Genomic DNA, 22,765 nt, shown 5'->3' with positions numbered 1-22,765 from the left:
TAAGTCTTGTTTTCAATTATTGATCCTATCTATCAAGTGAAGTTGAGTAAATCGGTTAATAAAGGTTAAATAAAATGCTATTCTAAATCCTTTATATTATACAACATTCTGCAAACGAAGTATTATTCTCAAATAATATTTTAGCATTATCCCATGAGAAAAATACTTATATTTTTCGGTGTCTATGAACGTTTCTAGTATTTGAAGGACAAAGTGAAGTATTGCTATATACGGTTGGGGATAAAAATAATAACGACATTAAGTATAATATAGAAAGTCTATTGGATATGCTTTAATATTGGAAATAAAATGCTTATTGCTTCTCATACGAGGCAGTTATATGTTTCAATCGTATTTTACACATAAATAGGTTATGTGGTGATTTGAAAACTATTCACCTAACACATTTCTTAATTATAGGTTTGTCACTTGTATTCTTTTAAGCATTATCACCTCAACTATGTTTTTATTATATTTTGTAAATATGTCATGTAATCATTATTTTTATACACACTATGTATAACCTAATGTGTCTCAAAAATATATGTCCCCCTCACTAAATTCTGTAAGCTCCTTCCATTGCAGTAGCCTCATAAATAAAATATCTTTCAACACAGTTTAACAACCTTGTTTTTCCAAGTCTAATTTTCATTTTCAGTACTTATATTGAAATCAGTATTTTGGACGTGAATTTAACTTCATTCCTTGGATTATACGGCTTGCCCAATAGAATCACCCCATTTTTTACATGCGCGACTGAATATTATAATTGAGATATGGGTTACAAGAATCTGATGACAACCACACGATATGTTTTCATTTGTTAACTTTATGATTATATTTTACTTACTCATATGCCTACATGATGTATTAATTATTGTTAATCTATATAATATTATTTCTAAGTTTTTCTACCAAGAATTGTCAGTTAACTTCTTTAAAGTGACCATATACTCCCAGTCACATTCTCCCTTTATCTCCGTTTTAACATTTATATTATATTTGAAATGTATACAGAGAATAAGAAAACACGTACCTACGATGCAGGTTTCTGAAACCTTGTTTAGCTATTTCGCAAAAATTTTCAACTGCTGGGAAAACTTCTCAACTACATCCCAATGATGAAAAATACCACAGCAAGCATGTAAACACTTATGTTATGTTTGTAATAAAATAAATGAATATTCCCTTTTCACACGAATAAAAAATGTGAAACGCTTTTTGTAATAGTGTTTATTTTATTCTGTCATGTTCCAACCTCCGGGTACAATACAATAATTAGTATAATATGATCACATCATTTTTTCAGCGGTTAAATTATTATCATATTACTGCAGGGTTAGTTACGACTAGAGATTCCAATCCCGGGATCCCGAACTATTTTCAATACCTATGAATCCCGGGATTGGTAAACATAATCCCGAAAGTTTCTGGATTGAGTTTTTTTTATCAATTTTCATGGAAAATAAAATAAAAACGAAAATATATCAGAAAAAATACTTTTAATAATATACAAATACATAAGAAATAAAGCGAGTTTGAATGAAGTTTGATTTATTACCCATGTGTTGCCAATTCATTTTATTTTTTCACATAAATTAATAAAAATGATAAACAATGCTTCGCACTTATAACAAAGTGATTTCACCATGTTTTTAATGCATTTGTCATTTTTTTTATTTTAATGGAACTTGTATTTGTTATCTTTTCATAAATAAATAAAACTGTTTTACTTTCACATTATTATTTAAACATATTACAATATTATTTCATCCATTAAACCTTTGTATCAGGGGCGGCTCTACCTTAAGAGACCGAGGGGACAGCCCCCCCCCATTATTCTTTAATATTCAATTACATATTCATGTTGCACATGCCTGCCACAATACATTGACTTTGTTAAGTATAAATTAATTATATATTTTATTTTTACCGCTTGCCCATCCTTGATTCTTGTTTCTTGGCCCAACCATAATGCTCTATGTGAATTTTGGCTCTACCTACATAGTATAATACAACGATACATCTGGGGTCCAAATTGGGTGGCCCCTTTAAAATCAAAGCAATTTTATATTATGAGATGCTATGTGCGATTGCCAGTTATGATTCTCAAAATTCATAAGGAAGCTGAATATTAAGTACATCTGTAGGCCGCTTTGTACGTGCCATCATCGTGCATGTACCGATGTACCGACATGTACCGATGCTGGACCGGGGACACCGTAGCAGATATCTGGTCCTGCATAAGTGTGAGTAGGCAATAATGGGCGTATTATTATTATAATATATTATGAAGTTATCTTTTCGGTCGGCTGTAAATTCATAACCCATGACCCACCGGTTTAGTTTATTAGTTAGTTTGCCAGTAAGTGATCAAATATGTAATATATCTCCTTAAGTTTTAAAATATATTATTTGTTAATACATACTAAATTTATAATATCTTGAATAATAATAACAAAGGGTATGTGCTATTTCAGTTAATTAAATCAATATTAATTTGTATTACTTAAATATTAATAGTAAATTACCTACTAGTTTTTTTTTTTTTTTATTAACCTACTAGTTATGGATAGTTGAATTTCACGTTAGTAAAATAAGTTTGATAAATAATATTAGGTATTATGATGAATGAGGTGGTTTATTTATTGAAATATAAGTTACAAGTACATTGACATTTGAAGACAAACTAGAAGTGAAACAATTAGGACCTCATCAACCAGTCACCGTCAATAGATTTAGTTATTATGTATGAATTAATCAAAACAAAAAAGCATTTAACTCCGAACGGTTTACCAAAAAAACATGGTTGACGGCGAGTGTATCCTTGAAAAGAGTATTTTGTTTTCCTTGTAGCAATAAGATTCTTTTGAACGCAGGAGGCATATGAAGATGAAGTAATAGGTACAAAAAGATATGTTTTCTACGCTTTGATTAATATTGATAAGGTAGGTACTTATTAGATATTTCACGCCATCTGACCCCACTTACTAAAAGATGCTAGAGCCGCCACTGCTTTGTATTTCCAAGATTGAACGTACACAATATTAACAATAAATGTCTTAAATAGTATAAATTATACGAAAATTATTTTTGACAGATTTTATCAACGTTATTTGTATAATATATTGAAATTTTATATTAACTATTGAAAAAAATGCCAATCCCGGAATCAAGATTTTGGCTTGGGATTGGATTCACGAGTTACGACTAATATTATGTTGGCTCTACTGGTATATCGAAAGTTACCGCAATTTACCAGAGATTGCTTCAAGATGCGGCATATTGTGATTCGTTTATACGTAAAGCCATATTGATATATATATGGGGATGTGGAATAAGGACGAGGGTAGGTAAGATTGTAATAATAAGGCTCAGATAGGGTGCGTATGTTTACGAGAAATACCCGGTTTATTCTCATACATAAAAAATACAAATATTTTTACAATGCAAGGTTACTATGAATAATACAACGACTCAAATTTTGTAGATAAAATTATACTACTGCAAAATAATAGGAAATATATTATTATGATGATGCGAATTTATTTAAATCTTACGTAACAGAGTGATATTAATGTGCTTTAGTTGAAATTCTCGACAAGAGTTATTTTGAAAGTCTATGAGTGCATTATTTATTGACTGAAAATTTGCTGCGTATGTACATTTTTCAATGACAATGAAATGCATGTTTGATTCTTAGCTGCTTGGTCAGGTGTGTGTACATGAGTATTGATATGTTTTGTTTCGTAATTTATTATTTGAATTATCATTGTGACTAAATAATTAAGTAGATTATGCTCAGTAAGTCATGGTGGTACATATTATATCAAATACTGACGCATCTTCTCTACGAAATTAAAATACATCATTCACAACTATGAATGCGCATAACAAACTTATATTCAGTAAAATTTACATCACTTTAACGTTATTGTAATGAAATGTATTAGAATAAAATATATGTTTTTGTTATTTTTTATATTACTTCCTGTTTCATTATAAAATACGTAGAAATTAAGGCGCCATTTGTCTCGCAGTTAGAAACTGCGGATTAAATGTACCAAAGCGGTTGTAGTGATTTATATTGCGTAAAATGGACCATGGACAACATTATTTTTAGGAACTTTCAAGAGTATAATATAAACTCCATGGAAATCGTTAAAGACCAATATGTCTTTACTTATATTTATTATGTAAACTTATCTAGTTATAGGGTGTATTTTAAAATAAACATATTATATATGAAAAAATATGTATATTATATTATTTTTTAATCCGTTTCTCAGCACAAAACATATGTGTACAAAAAACCTCTAAATTGTTATATAATGATTCGTGGCAGAACAAGTAACAAGTTTCATATATATTTACATATATATAATGGTTTTGAAACTTGAAGTTATTTATAGAATAGCTAATAATTCTACTTTATTGGGTTATTTACGTTAATAGCTGTTTCGGGCTATAAATCCATCTGTGGAACGGTATACCTATATAAAATAATATACCTAATATAATATATCAGTAGTGAATGGTGGAGGTGGGCTGTTAAGATCTGACGTAAATAGTGCACACTAAACTTTCACAGTCATACGTATTTGTTTTCATTGAACAAAGAGTACAATGTGGAGACAGTGTTGGTTAACCAAGCCAATTGATTTTTAAAACTAACCAACACTCTCTGCACATTGTAGTCCTAGTTGAATGAAAACAAATACGCGTGACTGAGATTTTTTTTCCACCATGTCGGATCCTAATAGGATCATATGGGCCTCCACAGAGTAGAAGTTTGAATTTTTTGTTTTTTACGAGAAATGAATGTCAGCCACTTGCTCAACCTATTAGGTCTACACCCTGACTCACACACAAATTGAAAAACAATATGTGTACTTGCCAGACCCAGAATTCGAACCTGGAACACACGGCGTTATAGTCCAACGCTTAAGCCGCACTGCCACCGTGGGCCTCAAAATTCGAGGGGGGCGAGAAAATTTAGTGTGCATTATTTATGTTGAATCTTAGCAGCCTACCTCCACCCTTCGCCACTGATATATATATATGTGTGTGTGTATGTACATAAGTGCATATATATAAAAAAACATACTTACACATTCATATATTTTTTCTTGGATTTAAATAGCATTAAGTATTAAAACAGTAAGTTTAAGAAGCTAACTTTTGAATAAGTAAACATTTATATTGATATGGTCATCTTTGGACTTTCATATTTAATAAACTTAAATATAAATCAATATTTTTTCTCGAAATATTAATAAAGGATCATCCACATCATTGGAGTATAATCCCATGAACATGGTGTATAAAATTTGGTCATTATTTTCGTTGCGTCCACATACAATTTGAATGATTTGACTAGACTTTTTCAAACATTAATAAACATAACAGAAATATCAATATTGGAGTAATAATACAAGATTAGAAAAATACCTTGTATATAGAGTGTTTAAAACAGTTAAACAATATTATATAGAATTTCTACCTACCGGGTCTAGTGAAAGTATAACAATATCATCTGCAAAGCGCAGGTGATTGAGGTGCTCCCCATTAATTGGAACACCTTTTTCCTCCCAATCAAGTTTCCTAAATAAGTCCTCAAGAGTAGTGGTGAATAGTTTAGGTGAAATGGTATCACCTTGCCGGACACCTTTGTTAATGGGGAATTTACACAACCGTTTGTATATTAAGCGTAGGGTGCTCGACCAATGTGTTCTACCCGTGCTCACGTATGGCTGCGAGACGTGGACTCTCAACACGAGAGATGTCCAAAGGCTAAGAGTCGCACAGCGAGGCATGGAGAGGTGTATGTTGGGCATCACGCGAAAAGACCGTAAAAGAAACGAATGGGTTAGGAAGCAGACAGGAGTACTCGATGTAATAGACGTTGCCAAACAGCTGAAAAGGAGATGGGCGGGGCACATTGCTCGCCAAAAGAACGGCCGCTGGGTCGCCCTAAAAGTCGCTGGATTGACGAACTGGTAAATTTCGGCGGATATATGTGGCAGCGAACGACACAAGATCGAGAGAGTTGGAAGGAGCTTGGGGAGGTCTTCATCCAGCAGTGGATTGACCCCGGCTGATGATGATGATATAGAATTTAGAATCGGTTAATAATTAACGTTTTTTCCAACGTGTTCATCTTTACTTTTATTAATTTAATCTTCAGAACCACAATTAGTTTAATCCACCAAATTAATATTAGTTATCGTGGAAATGAAAAGCTCATTTGAATTTGTATTGTAATATTGTTATACTTTGTGGTGAAAAATTACGCCATCAAAATATACAAACCATTGTTCGAGGCGAACAAAATATCAAATAATATATTTTCTTCCATCTCGAGTATTTCCCACTTTTGACTTGTATCCGCTTGTCTCTCAAGTACTGATTTATTATCGGCATTTTGCCCGCAATATTTTTTCCTTCTCTTGTATGTAAGACTACAACAATGGAGTTGATTTTGTGATAAATCGTTATACATTATGCAGAAAGAAATGTTACATAATAATTATTATGTTATACATAATTTATGTACGACAGTACAGTAGATCTAAACATGTTTGGATCTTAAAACATTTTTCCCTGCTATCACGTGGTATAGTTTCCAATACCGATATTCGGGAAAATTTGAATTTTTATGAAACTGTCAATAATTACATGCATAGTCGCACCACTAACCATGACCTATTTTGCGTGAAAGCTTTTTCCTCATGTTAGGCTCACAGGTACCAATAGCGAGGGCTATGCTGCTGGTCAATGCACTCTCTAGAGAAGTAGACATTTTTAACGATGCATTATGTATTTTGTTTTTAAAATTCTATTGTATTGTTTAATTTGTATTTTTTATGAATTATTGTTGTTTTTTTTTTAATTTATTTCTTTTCAATAAAATTATTTTTTGCTTTGTTTTTTTCTCTTCCAAGTTTATTTGCCTGTACTTTGTATTCTAAATGTCATGTTGTGAATGTCTTGAATTAATAATTTGGTATGTGCTCAATGTGTCTAAATAAATAAATACATAACGTGTATTTCAATTAGGTACTGATATTCAAAACCATGACATAGAAATTTGGAGCCTAATATTTTACCATAACTCTTTCCCCAAAAATTTATGGTATAATAGTAGTGTAAATATTATATTATATCGGTGGAGAATTCTGAATAATGAGGGAGGACGGTTACACAGGGATTCAATCCAGGCACTAACCTTTAATGTTGAGATGGCTGGCGCACTGGAACTGGTCCAGTGTTCACGCACTCACTCAATAGTGAACTAGTGGTTTGTCACACTTACGGTTACACTTGTGTTTTGGGATGAATGATGATAACAAGTTCAGAATGGATAAGAGACACAATTTTCGCTTAAGCCATATCAGATTTAGCGCAACGAAGTTCGAATAGTTACGTGATGGTTGAGTCACCCTGGCTAACGTGGCTTCGGTCGTATCATATGAGATCGCGGCGTGATGGGGGTCTAAAGAGTACTGGATGGATGATTCACCCTGTTTGCATAGTTTACGGTGAATTCACAAATGCCGATATCGACGGCTTTCCATGTGTTGGATTGACGGAATTTGTAATATAACGAACTGCCATTCATTTATGTACGTGCTTGGTATTGATTGCAGTGCCTGGATGGCGACAATAATTATGATACGTAGGTAGGGAATATTAGATCGGGTTAGAAATAAGATTAAAATCATAATTAAAGAAAAATATAGTATTATATCTAGTTTTCGTATTTTTCATCTATCCTACTTCTGACAATAATTTATGTACACGAAGTACATTATAGCTCTATATTCTGGATATAGTCTGAACGACGATGCCAGCACACTTCAATCAATCTAAATTACAAGACTGCACTGGTTAGATCGTGTGTACAGTATGAGTAATGTCCAGTCACCCAGTGGAGCGTAAAGCAGTCCTCAAACAATCGGCACCTAAATAATATTTTTATATTGTCAATGTGTTCAAAAAATAATATTGAAAACTGCATTTCCTTTGTACGATTATTATGTTTGATTAAAGATACCGATTCGTCTATAGCGCTAGGCTGTTTGAGCTGTTGTCCATTTTTTTTATCAGAGTGTGGCGTAGGGCGAATCCAATATTTATGAATTGTAACTGAAAGCGATGTTTATTTTTTGTAATTGTAGGTATAAACAGCATAGATACAATTTCTCAATGTTTCAAAAAGTCTAGATAAATTAATATAGACATAACAAGCTAAGTCCGCCTCGTTAAAAAACAAAATACAATATAGGTACGGAGCGGTATCTGCAATCTGCCTTGCCGGAACTGGGCAGTCTAGAGCTACACAGTTAGTTCATATTACGATGCTTACTGCTAATTTGTACGCAAAGTGAATAAACATTAATAGGTATTTGATTTTTCTAATAACTTCAGAATATTTATGTTTTCAGCAATGGCGCTGGCTGGTTTTCGGAAGGAGTCTTAAATATACATATTCACACTTATTCAGTTATGCCCTGGCAAAGTGATGATTACTGTTTTTAAATTGAAGTTATCACGAATGTCCCAATTTTATTTTGGTTTATCTTTAATATGCATTACATTATTTTAACATTAGGATTAATCGTTACAACCTAGAATTATATGTATAGTTAAGTATATTTGAATTCAAACTATAATTTTGATGAAATCAAGACTAGTGAATTACATTTATAAGCTGAGATTACAGTTTAGGAATTAATGTATCCTTCAAAATACTCAAATTTTTTATTATTTATTAGATGTTTTCCTCATGAAAAAAGTTTATAAACTTCTCGAGTTTTTAGATTTCAGTGAAGTTTATTCTTTAAATTCTTTTCAAGAAAAATCTGAACAACGGAATATCCCTTTTAGCATCCCAATATCGTATTATAAGTACTCGTTTGATGGGATAATTTTATTTTCACATTACGGTCCGAGATTTACATTTTAACGGGTGCCCACTTTAGCCCTTTTACATTAAACAATACAATAAAACAAGTTGTTCCCTTAATGCACATTAACCCTTGTAATAATGTTCTAGCATTAAAAGTGTTATTTCAGTAATAATAGTTTCGACGGCAATGCCGCAAGTATGTGGTAAAATTGTGTAGTAAAAACGTTGAGACTATAAAGATTTCAGTCAAATATTTTAATTATTTGTTCACAATCTGACGACTCTCGTCTGAATCACGCCTATTACTTCGTACTTCCGTCCTTCCAGCCCAAACTGAGAATTGGCCTTTTTAATAATTCCTCTTATGCCTTACTACAGGGGTTCTTAACCGTTTTGTGGTAGCGGGCGCGTTTTAGATTTGGGATTATAATGGTCGGCGCACATCGGATTTCTGTCGCGTAAATTTTAAAGATATTAAAAATATCTTCGCCTCTTATTTGCTCTTGCATTGGTAGTAACTTAAGTAGTTCTTGTTTTACACTAAAATTACTGAATACCATCCTCATGCATACTGCCAATTGCTCTGTATCAGATATATCTGTCGACTCGTCTAATTGCAGTGAGAACCAATCACATTTTTCCATATCATTTTTCAACTGATTTTGTAAATCAGTTGACATCTTCTGGATTCTCATAGTAATCATGTTATTAGATAAGTACATATCTTGAATTTCCGAAATAATTTCTCACTTATTAAAAAATCCTTCAAAGAGCGTATCGGCACCAGTGAGAAATGCTTTCTTAATTATTTCGCTGTCTAAAAATGATTTTTTACTTTATGCTAACAAATGAGAAATTTCAAAGGAAGAAATGGTAGCATTTTTATTTACATGGTTAGTTCTAAATAGTCCTGATTTTAATTTATCAATTTTCCTTTTTCTCAACTTTGCCGGGGGTGCACAAAAATGGCTCCGCGGGCACGCGGTTAAGAACCCCTGCCTTACTACATGACTAGTGGATATCAGGCACGAGGGTCTCCTTCCTAATTTCGGATTCACTAGACGAGCTACATGGCTTTAGGCTTTCCAAATATATATATTCAATGTTTAGCATTAAAAGTTTCATAGATCACAACCTTTCAATAGCATTAAAATATTATTCTGAATATCAGGCGTAAAAATGTTAAAAAAAATATAATTAAAAAAAACTCTAGAAAAAAATTGGACCAAGTGATCAAAGAGAACAAATTATTTAGTATAGGATGGCAAATATTTTAAATCTGGTTAGCGCCAAACAATTAAGTTATGTAGTATTGTAAGTTATCTTAATTGATCGTAAAGTATATTTCAATCTGAATAGTGTAATTTGAAGTACATAGTAAAAACGTAGTTATATAAAATAATTCGGATAAATAGATGGATCGATAGCTCAGAGGAAAACGCACTCACTGGTAAAGTGAAACATTTGAGCTCGAGTCCCATCTGGTTCAACTCTTCTTCTAACTTGTGTTTTTCAAAATGTTATTTTTTTCAATATTAGGTACTTATCTCTGTTTTAGTATGCTCGTAAACCTGCTCACTCTCTTTTCATAATACATTTTATTTTTGCAGTTATAACAAAAAAGGCTGTGTTGTTTTTGCATATACAATACAGAATCATATACATATACTAATAATACATCAAAGTTAAAACATCTGTTTTAGCCAAGTTGTATTAAATAATAATAAATTATTTGCATATTTTAAATAAAAGGTTAGGTACTGTTCGGTTATACCGGAGCCAGCGGAAAACGCATTTTGAAAATAGCCGATAAACTGGATTATTTGTTAGTTTGGGTTAGTTTAGGTTCGGTTAGGTTGGGTTAGGTTAGGTTAGGTTAGGTTAGGTTTGGTTAGGTTAACCTAACAAATAATACAGTTTATCGGCTATTTTCAAAATGCGTTTTCCGCTGGCTCCGGTATAACCGAACAGTACCAAAGGTTATATCAGCTAAAATAATTTACACCATCCCCGCTCTTCCTCAATGTTTTTACAGTTTTGTGTTTTAATAATAATATTTACTTTCATTAAACAACAAAATATTTACTTTTAAAAGATAATATTATGGAAAGTGTGTTTTTTGGGATATTGCATGATGGCGGCTATGTTCCTATGGCCGGCCATAATATTATGCATAAGTGGGGATTGATACAGTCCCTACGTTGCATGTGTGGTAAGAGTCAGACTATGGAGTACACCGTGGAGTCCTGGAACTTGTATGCTGGTCTATCGATATCGTAACAAATTGTTACAGGTTTACAATTCCAAAACTAACTACCATACAAAAACAAGAAAACTATCGAAAATAGAATAATGACAGAGAAGTTAGTAGCCAAAACATTTTAATACCCGCGAAAAAAAACATTAACATTCAACTTGTCGGTGTGATGTCTGACTTTAACTTTGCGAATCATTCGTAAATTGAATCCCGGTATATATTTTTTACATTCAATGTTTACATTTAATTATATACTAAAACAATGGCAATAAGCAGAGAACTACACACTTTATAAATAAAAAAAATACAACCGTTTGTTAGAAAGCTGGGTTATAAAGCAAACTAAGTCATTACCACGTTTTTATTAGCTCGTATTCTTGTTTGTCCTGTACAATTTTTTTCTTGTTTGTCCAATATAAATCTTGCAATCAATTCTTAAATAACTTCCTGACTAGCTAGATATTTGAAACTTTTAGAATATATCAGAACACGATGACAATGCATTATTTTAATACTTTTAGCCATCTTTAAGCAGAATTGAATTCATTTTCAGTTAATTCTGTTTTGTATGGAAAGTTATTTCGGAAAAAAATCGTAAAAAGTAAAACACTGTTATTGGTTGCTAAGTGGGTCCTAGCAACTAAATTATTAATATATACGGCGTTACTATGGAAATCAATATGAAATGTCAAAATGACATTTCAGTATTCTATATGTATTCAGTATTTCTATCAAGTACAAAAAAAGTATTTATTAATACATATAAAATTGTCAAGTTTATATGATTCAACAGTTCAAAATTTAAAAATGTGGTATATAAAAAGTTCTTTTTATCTTGTAATTATTTTTATTAGGTAAGGGAGTTAAGTAGGAAACTAAGTACACTTAATAACTTTTGCTATTCATTAAGTTATTGTTGTAAAGTAATAGAATATAATATAGGATGTAATATTATTCTCTTTTGAAGGGTGCATAAGTTCTCACAATGTAAAAGCTTTCACCCTGTCATGACGTCTGCAAAGTTTCACATTAAATGGTCTGAATTTACGACGATGCGAAATTGGGTCAAGAAAATCGATACCTCAAATGTTTATCCCAAATAAACGCAACAGTGCTTCCTGTAATATTTTATTACATATACACGAAGCTTGACTTTTGAATGTTGATTTAAAATTAGTATGCAATAATAATTTATCCACATAATTCTTAGGGGACATGCTCAGGATAGGTCAAAATGGAGTTTAATTGTATTTTCAAAGCATGATCCTGGACATTCCTTAAACGTTGAAGATAATCTATTTATATAATTTTGAAGCCTTATTATCCTTTATATATTTTTTAAACATTTGATGACTGCATAAAGTATTTTTGTTACATAAAATATTATTCTTTTAAACCTCTCGCTCTAATGTTTTAGAATATAGTCATATTTCAGTACATGCATGTGCAGTGGTGTTAAGATTTTTTACATTTATTAATTTGTAAACGCATTTATAAAACCATTAGTATAATTTATGTCGACATTATTATAGTGAAATATTTACGATAAAAATCCGCCCTTAAGTTATAGCGGAATAAACATTCTATAGGACTGATATGGGTGCGCAGCAGCGTTTTCGATGTACTAATTTTCGATAAGTATGTTTTGGGACTATTGGCTATATGGATGAGGTTTAAATGCGGTCGCCAAGTGCTACATCGATTTAGACACGAAAATTGTCTCTGCCTTGCTTTCTGTACATAGAGTTTAACGATACGCGACTGGATGTGAAACAGAGTGGGTTTGGTTTGGAAATAAACTTCAAGGATCTCAAAAATGGAAGACACCCACCACCTAAGATAATCGTCTTCAACAGAGCAGAAGACAAAAGGTGGTTCGGAGGATCTAGATTCTAGACTGTGATGGTTAGACAATCATATTAAGCACAAACATCACATATTCGTATATTTAGATTCAATTAAACATTTCTTTTTATTCAACAAATAATTCACAAGATTTGGGAATGTAGTATTCTTTATATTGAGTATTCATAATTTGAAAAAACCTCGAATATATACCTACTGGTACATTTACAACTAACAAGTTATAACTGGGGTGACTTAATTTAATATCAATGATATGAATCTGTAGTGTAGAGCAGCCCATGCTGTGTACATTGCCGAGCCATCTATGACAGTCCAATTTAATGGACTTTACAATGTTCGGGCCCCCGTACAGCATATAGCTCGTAATTGTATCGTCGTCTTCGCACTCAACTGTGTGTCATTGATGGGTCCGAAGATACCATGCAGCACGCTCCACTCAAATGAGCCCAACATTTTTTCCATGCTTTTCCACATCACAACTTTACTGGTCGTATTAGTGTTTTGTACAAGATGCATCTCAACTGTCGATTCAATACCTTAGAATGTATCACCTTCATTAGACCGAAGCGACAATATAAATATAATTAACTAACATATAAAATTTCATTTAAATTATCTCCTATATATTATTATCCTATGATATTTTGGAAAATGCACTAACAGCCCATTTAAGCGACATTTTATTGTTATTTTTACATCTTCACTTCGAAATGTGCGCAACCGATTCATCTACCGATTGAATTGAACACATTTCAAAAATTTTCCATGATTTTACATGTACGTGACGTTTATATCCGATATTTTCTATTCACCGTATACAATCGCCATATTTACTGTTTACGCCTCACAGAATGACGTCTTCGTCGTTAAAGACCTTCTAATCCTTTAATTGACAAACGGATTCGATTATTTTTATTCAAATATCGTAATGTAGGCATTGGCGCACTTTTTTCCGGTGAAAAAAACATAATTTTGGTACAATTCACTACGTATAATATCTTCTGACAGCGGGGTGCGCCTTTGTCCGCCATTTCATAGATAACGTGATTTTCCAAATTTGATTTTTTAAAAAACTTCTTTGTGGCTGTTCACTCAATCATTTTTTATTGAATAATTACCTAGGCTACTAATTTCCATAGATCAGAATATAGTCATATTAAACTAATAAAGTTGCCATTGCAAACAATGAAAGAAATAAATACGAATTGTTATAGTCATCAAAATGTGTCATATTGTATAATATCTACCTATATTTATCATCCCTATCATCATCAATCTTGACCTATCCACTGCTGGATGAAGGCCTCCTCAGCCTTATTCGACTCCTTACTTACACATGAATTGTTATATTTATCAAAATCAGTGATATTATAGTATTATCTACCTATCTATATATAATGCAATTATTATCACGAGCCTCAATAAATCCACTGCTGGATGAAGGCCTCTCTACGTTAATTGTATTTTTGACAGTATTGAATTTCTAATGTTATTTATCTACATATTCATATCGTCATCATAATCATCATCATCATCATCAACCAGGATAAATCCACTGCTGGATGAAGAGTTCCGCAACCTGATTCTACTACTATTGGTTTAACGAATTTGTGATATTATTCATATTTTCATCATCATCATCATCAACCAGGATCAATCCACTGCTTAATAAAGTCCTCCATAGACTGATTCTACTCTTTTTTGTCATATGAATTTCTGTATTTATCAAAATCGGTGATATTATATTTATCTGCATGTTCATATTGTCATCATCATCGTCGACCTGAACCAATCCATTGCTATATAAAGGCCTCCCTACCCTGAGTCAACTCCTTTCTATCATTTGAATTGCTGTATTTATCAAAATCGGTGATATTATATTTATCTACATATTCATAGCGTTATCATCATCATCATCAACTAGAATCAATCCACTGCTGGATGAAGGATTCCGCAACCTGATTCTACTACTAGCGGTTAAACGAAATTGTGATATTATACCTATTTCTATCACCCTTATCAACATCGACCTGAACCAATCCACTGCTGGATAAAGGCCTCCCTAGCCTGATTCTACTCCTTTCTGTCATTTGAATTGTTATATTTATCGGTGACATTATTATCAACCTATCTATATATAATTCCACTAATATCACGAGCCTCAATAAATCCACTGCTGGATGAAGGCCTCTCTACGTTGATTGTATTCTTGACAGTGTTGAATTTCTATATTTATTAAAAATGCTAATGTTATTTATTTAAATATTCATATCGTCATCATAATCATCATCATCATCAACCAGGATCAATCCACTGCTGGATGAAGGGTTCCGCAACCTGATTCTACTACTAGCGGTTAAACTGTTGCTATATTTATCAAAAATATTGCAATTATATTTACCCATTCGTAATATCGTCATTATCATCATCAACCAAGATCAATCCACTGCTGGATGAAGTTTATCCCAACCTAATTCTACTCTACTTGGTCATATAAATTGCTATATTTTTTAAATTTGTGATTTTGTGTACCTACCCATTTGCATCGTCATCAACCTGTATCAATCCACTGGTGGATGAAGGCCTCTTTAAGCTGATTCCACATCTTAAGGTCTTATAAATTTCTATTCTTATCAGAATTGTTCTATTCCTTTCAGATATAATAATATGTATTGCTTCATTATTTATCAACATTTGTCTCGGTATGAATGTCCCGCACCGGGAATTTTAATTCAAATTTTGATTTTACAATATTATTCTATGGTTGCAAGCATTTATTTTTTATAGACAATGAAACAAAATAATGTTTAAATTTATTTTTTACACTGCTAACTTTCTTCTATTATCTCAATGGGACCCGAAGGAGATTAATACCACGTTATATTGGATTGCTATTTATGATAATCACATAATATATTGCTTTATATTCGAATGATTGAGATGTATAATTATTTATCATATTTAACTGCACACATATTGTATTAAAATTAAAATGTCAGTGGTAGCAATCGGCGATTGCCAGCTGTTCTGCAGCCTAAGGTGGTTTAAGACGATATTGTGAAGGCCAGACTCCTGAATAGACTACGAATATGAGCCCAAATTTATATTGGCAGTGACGATTTGCAAATCGTAAAACTGACAAATCAGCAAAATGTCAAACTGCCTGACGTGAATAAAGAACCCATCCCAAAGGAAAACCTATGGCGCCATCTATGCATACTTCACAATTATATTAAAATCCAACACCGCCAAGCCGTCTGCAAGACCTAGCGAGATAGACTGGCGACCACCAGCTGGCTCAGCTAGTCTGTAAATAATATGCTTTAATCGTAATACCCACTAGGCGGTTAATTTGTTATATTTTTGTATTCGATAGTATTATATTCTTGTAAATCTGCCGCCATATCAATATATAAAGGGCATAAACGGTTGGAAACCCTTGTTAAAAAGAGGCTTTTACTTTAATATAGATTTAGATTATTATTTTTTTGACCATGTCCGATCCTGAAAAGATCATAATATGGGCCTCCACAGGGTGAATGTTTGTATTAACAGATTTTTGTTACGACAAATGGATGTTAGTCACTTACTCAACCTATTAGGTATACTCTGACTACAAACACACATTAAAAAACAATATGTACATAATATGTGTATTTGCCAGACCCATGATTCGTACCTGGGACCCCAACATTATAAGCCAACGCTTTAGCCGCTCGGCAATCGTGCACATGGGATACCTATAAATGTTTTATTGACTTACATGGATAGATTTCTCTAACAAACATGTTTTTAAATGTACTTACATATCAACAACATAATATTATTATCCAACTGCATTATTTGTACTATCGCAAGCCAAATGTCTGGAAATATTTTCAGATATCCAAAATAAAACCTCCAGGGAACAAAGACAAGAATAACGTATTTCACAAAGTGACAGTCCACGTACACAAAAAGAAAGAGTATCCAACCATAGAGAAATAAAAAAAAGCTTAACCCTCATGTTAAACACAGAGTGGCCTGTGATAAAATTTACCTGCCATAAAAACAAGGTAAGTTTTTGTTGATATTCTGTGCTCGTAGCACCTTTTTAAGAAAGATTGAAACTAGAGAATGATTTACGAGAATATCTCACTTAAGCATGAAGTTTTTATACTAAAAAGAAATTGTACTTTGTTGTTCCAATAATAAGTTATTTTTAAATAAATTTCATTACATAGCCAGTGGTATCCAAGAGGTACAAAACGTCCACAAGGTAGACCTAGAAGCCGTTTTATCGATGAAATGATAAAGTACTGCGGAAGTACGTGGCAACGCAACGCACAGGACCGAGTTAAGTGGAAGTAGCTTGAAGAGCCCTTCCTCCAGCAGTGGATAGATTCAAGCTGATGATGATGATGATGATGATAACATAGTTGTTAGTTTTAAATTATCTTTTTCTTCTTCTTAGACAATGTCCGCTCAATTACAGCATATGGACACCACACGCCAGTCTTCTTGCATTAGATTAGAGCATCAGAATTCATGCTAGCATCCCGTTATTCTGTCATATGCCTAAACTTTGTTAATGTTATTTAGTGATTTTCCATTATCTTGAAGAATAGGCAAGCTAGGTTGAAATTCTCTTGAAGCATATGCAACACGTGGCCGAACCAAGTTCAACGTCATCTCTGCACCCTTAATTTGATGATAGGCTGCTTGATCTACTCTCTTATTCCTCTTTTACTCCTAAAATTATACCCCCACACACCCAGAATTCGCTGCAAGCATCTGTTCTAGAAACTCAATATAGGGTTGGTATAAGCTTCCATAAGGTAGAAAACCTTCAGAATGCAAGCGTCAAATAGGCGGCATTTGGTTTTTACTGGGTACAGTCCCAGATACTCGGGATCGAATTAAATGTTGCTCCAGCTATTCCCATTCGGATAGCGAGCTCTCTTCGTGAAGTTCCATCTCCCGTAATGTGCTGTCCCAAGTATTTGAAGCTGTCGATACTTTCGATATTTTTCCCGTAGGATCAAGACAGGTGCACTAACGAGATGTAGAGTATGTAAGCTCTTTGGATTATTTTTATATTATTATATATATGTAGTTTATCGTCGCAAGATTATCTTAGACGCTTACCTCTACGTAAAACTGTAGAGGTGATGTGTGAGTGAAAAAACAATGCAAAGACAAAGAATCAAAAATTATGCTAATATCAGATTGGCGCTTTAATGAATGAGCTTTTTGACATTCCATAATTATATATGTAGTCGGGTATCTTGATCTAATAGTAATAAAGTAATACAGAAACATTTAACAGTATTAAATACAAGCTTAAATAATATTTTTTAGCGTGTTTCAATGAAAAGAATACAATATTGTATTGTACTTGTGACTCTCCTCTCCAGGCAGGTGTCATGTTTTTTTTTAATAACTTGGTGGAAGAATTGAAGGGCTCGTCTTTTGTAAGTAGACAAAAGACGTTTTCGATGCCAAGCAGTCAACCTCTTTTGCCAGTACAACAACTCGAATGCATCGATTCTTTTAGTATCGGATTCTCTGAAATACGGATTTGAATTGAAAAGCATTTTAACACGTCTTTTATGATCATTTATAATGATACTCTAATTTTTCTACATCGTGAGATAATTCTTAGCGTTCTTGAACATTGTATTACTTTACTATTATACACATTTTATTATAATAATTAAATGTACATTTATTGAAAAAAACATAATTTTGTGCAATTTAATCACAGGACTACAGATAAATAGTTATATATTCACCAACTAGGTAATGTAATAGACAATACTTAGATAATTTATAGAGTTATTTGACGCTATTAATATCCTTTCAGGGAAAAGTTACGGTTTCTCTATGTTCTGTGGGAAAATTAACGTCCATTTCTTATTGTCAAAAGTGCTGACCTCAGATATCCCTTCTAGCTCTACTTCTCTAAGAACTTATTAGGTATACTTACCTCTCACAGTTATATTAATTGAGTTAGCAGAATTTCATTACATCCAATCAATGGTGTATTCTGTTATATAAAATAGTACTTTTTAAATAGTTATATACTCAGAGACAAATATAGAAAAAATTTTGGACTTCGCTTCCTTGAAAAATCTTTCGCTCGACGATCAAGAGCAATTAATCTACCAAATATTATAATCAATGTTGTACAACTCGACTATGCATAGTTGTGAATCATTCTAGTGATTAAGTAGACTTTTTAAGTTCTCTTGTCTCTTGTAAATATAAATTGTTCCAAAAATATATTCATAACAACTAGATAACTTTATTGCAAGTTTTCTTATATATTATTTTTAAATAAACTATTTATTTAATTCAACGAATAAGACACATGTTTTGAAAATGTAACATTTTATATATTGAATATACATAATTTGAAAACATCTCATGCATAATACTCACGATACCCACCGGGACTTGAACCTGTATCCGCTGACAATATTACTAATTTTGATTTATTATAGATGGTCTCAGAATTATTAGAAATAGTTGTAACGTCCTTCATCATACTTGCAGAAATAATTCATTATTTTTTTATTTGAGACTACATATCGTCGGTAATTTTCTACAAACACGTATTTCAATTTTTGTCAGTTTTGAGTTATTTGACGTAATGAATTCAGAATTTGAAAACGCCTCAAAACATACTTTATAACATGATAGATTTAAGCAATGACAACAAACTCGTATCACAATAAAAGACTTTTATAAATATTATAAACTCGTATCTTGAGTTACGTGCTTGTAAGTATACAGAATACTGAACTCCAACAGATGATTATACTGAAGCACTTTCTTGTAAGTCAAGATACGTGTTTACTGCAGTAATATTGTGGAATGACTCACAGTAAAGTTGCAACGCATTCTCGTATCTCAGATAATATTATGACTGATCGGTCGAATGTATAGTGCGTAAAATTAACGACGATATTCAATATTAAAGAATGCAAGTTTCTTGATTAAAAATATATAACATGGATTAGCAAGATTTATTCAAGTTGTGATAGAATTTATCACTGATTATTTTCAAGAGTTCAACTAATTGCTCTATAAAAAGTGTCGGCTCACGAAATCTACTCTCAAAAGTTATATTACCCACTTTTCTATTATAATTTGCAGCCCCCAAATAACGCACGACTTTCTAACCACATGGGATGCCACTGCAGCTATCCTCATTTCTCTCAGAGTTTAAATTTATGCGGATATGAAGTTGGACTGATCAGTTGCTAAGATAGGTGCTGTTCAAAAACAATTTAATTTATCAGGGAAAGCATTGGAAGTCACAAACCCGTGTAACATTATCAACCGCCATTCCGACTATACATCAGAGCGTTGTATTAAATTGTCTCGTATTATTTTTTTAACCCGCTTATACCACCCTGGGATGCCGGAACGTACTGTTTGGATTCCACTGACTTTCGACCAATCTAGTAACTTTTAAATCTAAGTGTTTAGATGTAGAGGTTTCGTATAACCCTACAACCGACATGTTATTGCATAATATACGGTCATTTATAGACCATAGATAATAACGCAAAACGGAAATGTAAAACAGTTGTCTTTCGGCCTTTCTACAATGTAATCGACACGCCCCATTATCCTGTAGTGTGTCTCGCACCTTATCTAAATTCCAAATCAATGTAAACCTTTCAACTCAAACTAAAATCAATGTAACAGTTATTATGTCTTTGTGCCATGTTTATCCAAAATTTATTACTATAATATATAAACCCATGAAAATACCAACTCCGTGTATTGTTCATTCACTGCCCGAGAATACCATGTTACACACACATCAAGCAACCTTCGTCGATTAAACATAATATCTGGGGTAAGAACAACACTATCTATCAAATAAAATAAACAGCAATAATTTTGCCAAACATTCTTTACGATTTGCTCTTTCATTTTCTAATCTCAATGAAATATTATTCCAATTATTTACTCGCTTACAAAATTTTTACGAATATCTGAAATATTATTCACATTTTCTGTACGAAAAAAAAACGTGAATTCAATCATATTGAGTTATAAAATCGTGCTTTATCCTTCTCGTCTATACGATTTTTCGATTTATCCATCTCATTCGCCCTTTGAATAAATGATTCCGGTCACGCGTCGTATATTTGAGCTCACTTGAAGAAAATGTATCAAAACGAGAGACGCCTTTCGATCAGGAAAAGCTACAAAAAAATTGATATAAGACTATTACTCTCTGACTTATTCAATACAATATAATATTGGCAACTAGAGTCCAACCAACTGGTGATTAAGTATTATCCAACGCATCAACCTGGTTCGGTCATCAAGTAAAATTTCAATGACGATCGTTATTTATTTATTAAATGAATAAGTAAAGTTTTATAGCACGCTTTTTAGCATCACTTTTTACTTCACTGATACACTTTGTGTATATATTCTTCTTCTTTGCGTGATATTCTTATCAGCGTGATGAGAGGCTTCTTGGTGCGTTCTCTTATCTCCTCGTTGTTCCTAAAGTCATACCACCGCACACCCAGTATTCGTCGCAAACATCTGTTTTCGAAACTCAGTATACGGTTGCTCTGAGCCTTCGTAAGGTGCCATGATTTGCTACCGTAAAGCAGCACTGTCAGAATTCGGCGGCATTTGGTTTTGACCGAGTACAGTCGTGAGTCCCAGACGTTTCGCATCGAGTTGAACGTTGCTCCAGCCATTCCCATTCGGATAGCGAGCTCTTTCTGCAAAATGCCATCTCCCGTGATATGTACCCCCAGGTACTTGAAGCTGTGTATATACACAGAGTATAAAATTAGATCAATGTTCCTACCAATATTATTCGTAACTCTGTATAACTAGGTATATAATATTCGTGGGTCTGTTAAATCGGTTGAATTTGTAATTGTTTTTTTATCATTTTACTTCGAGTATATAGTTAATGTCTTGAGGATACGAAGACTTAGATGAGCCGGTTACGTGATTAAATGTGATGGTTCTAGAGCTCTTTATATGGTTTATAAAAGAACCCCAGTGTGTATTCAACCTTTGGAGGAAAGGTGGATGGATAGAGATTAGGTTGTGACCAACTGTATTGAGAAAGAGCCTGGAATTCCATGAGAATAGTTGTGCAGTCGGCCGTCGACCTAAATGGTCTGTAGTGTCAGCTTAAGTAAGTTAGATCGTATCCGGAAATTTGTACGTAAACAGTTCACCGCAGGACACTTATTTGTGTGTCGCAGTACGTGAAACATGAGTTCGTGTAACATTTAATCAAATGACGAGTTCTTCGTTGAACATTTTAGGTTATTGTAGGAACAGGTTAGGTTAGGGTTAATCTAATTGGAACAATACTATTTGCAAACTATCGCCGCATTTTGCAAGATACGTACAAATGTATTTCACGATGAAATGTTCAGCGAAGAACTCGTCATTTGATAAAATAATATACGAACGCATGTTTCACGTACTACGGCGCACGAATAAGTGTCCCACGATGAACTGCATACGTACAATTACTTTCTCTTCTACTGTATATCGGTTGTTATTTGTGTATTGTTATTTGTTTATTGTTATTTGTGTTTCATATAAATCATTTTTATATTTTACATTTATTATGTATTATGGCGCATTGGCCGATCTCTATAGTGCCATAATACTCATGTTTTAAAAAAATAAATAAAACCTAATAAATTATATTCATATAATTATTATGTAGTAATAAATAAATAAAA

The sequence above is a fragment of the Rhyacophila brunnea genome, unplaced genomic scaffold, assembly GCF_057557595.1.
Source record: "Rhyacophila brunnea isolate RB1 unplaced genomic scaffold, BYU_Rbru_1.0 scaffold_22, whole genome shotgun sequence".
In the NCBI taxonomy this organism is placed as follows: domain Eukaryota; kingdom Metazoa; phylum Arthropoda; class Insecta; order Trichoptera; family Rhyacophilidae; genus Rhyacophila; species Rhyacophila brunnea.
This window is presented reverse-complemented; position numbering follows the sequence as displayed.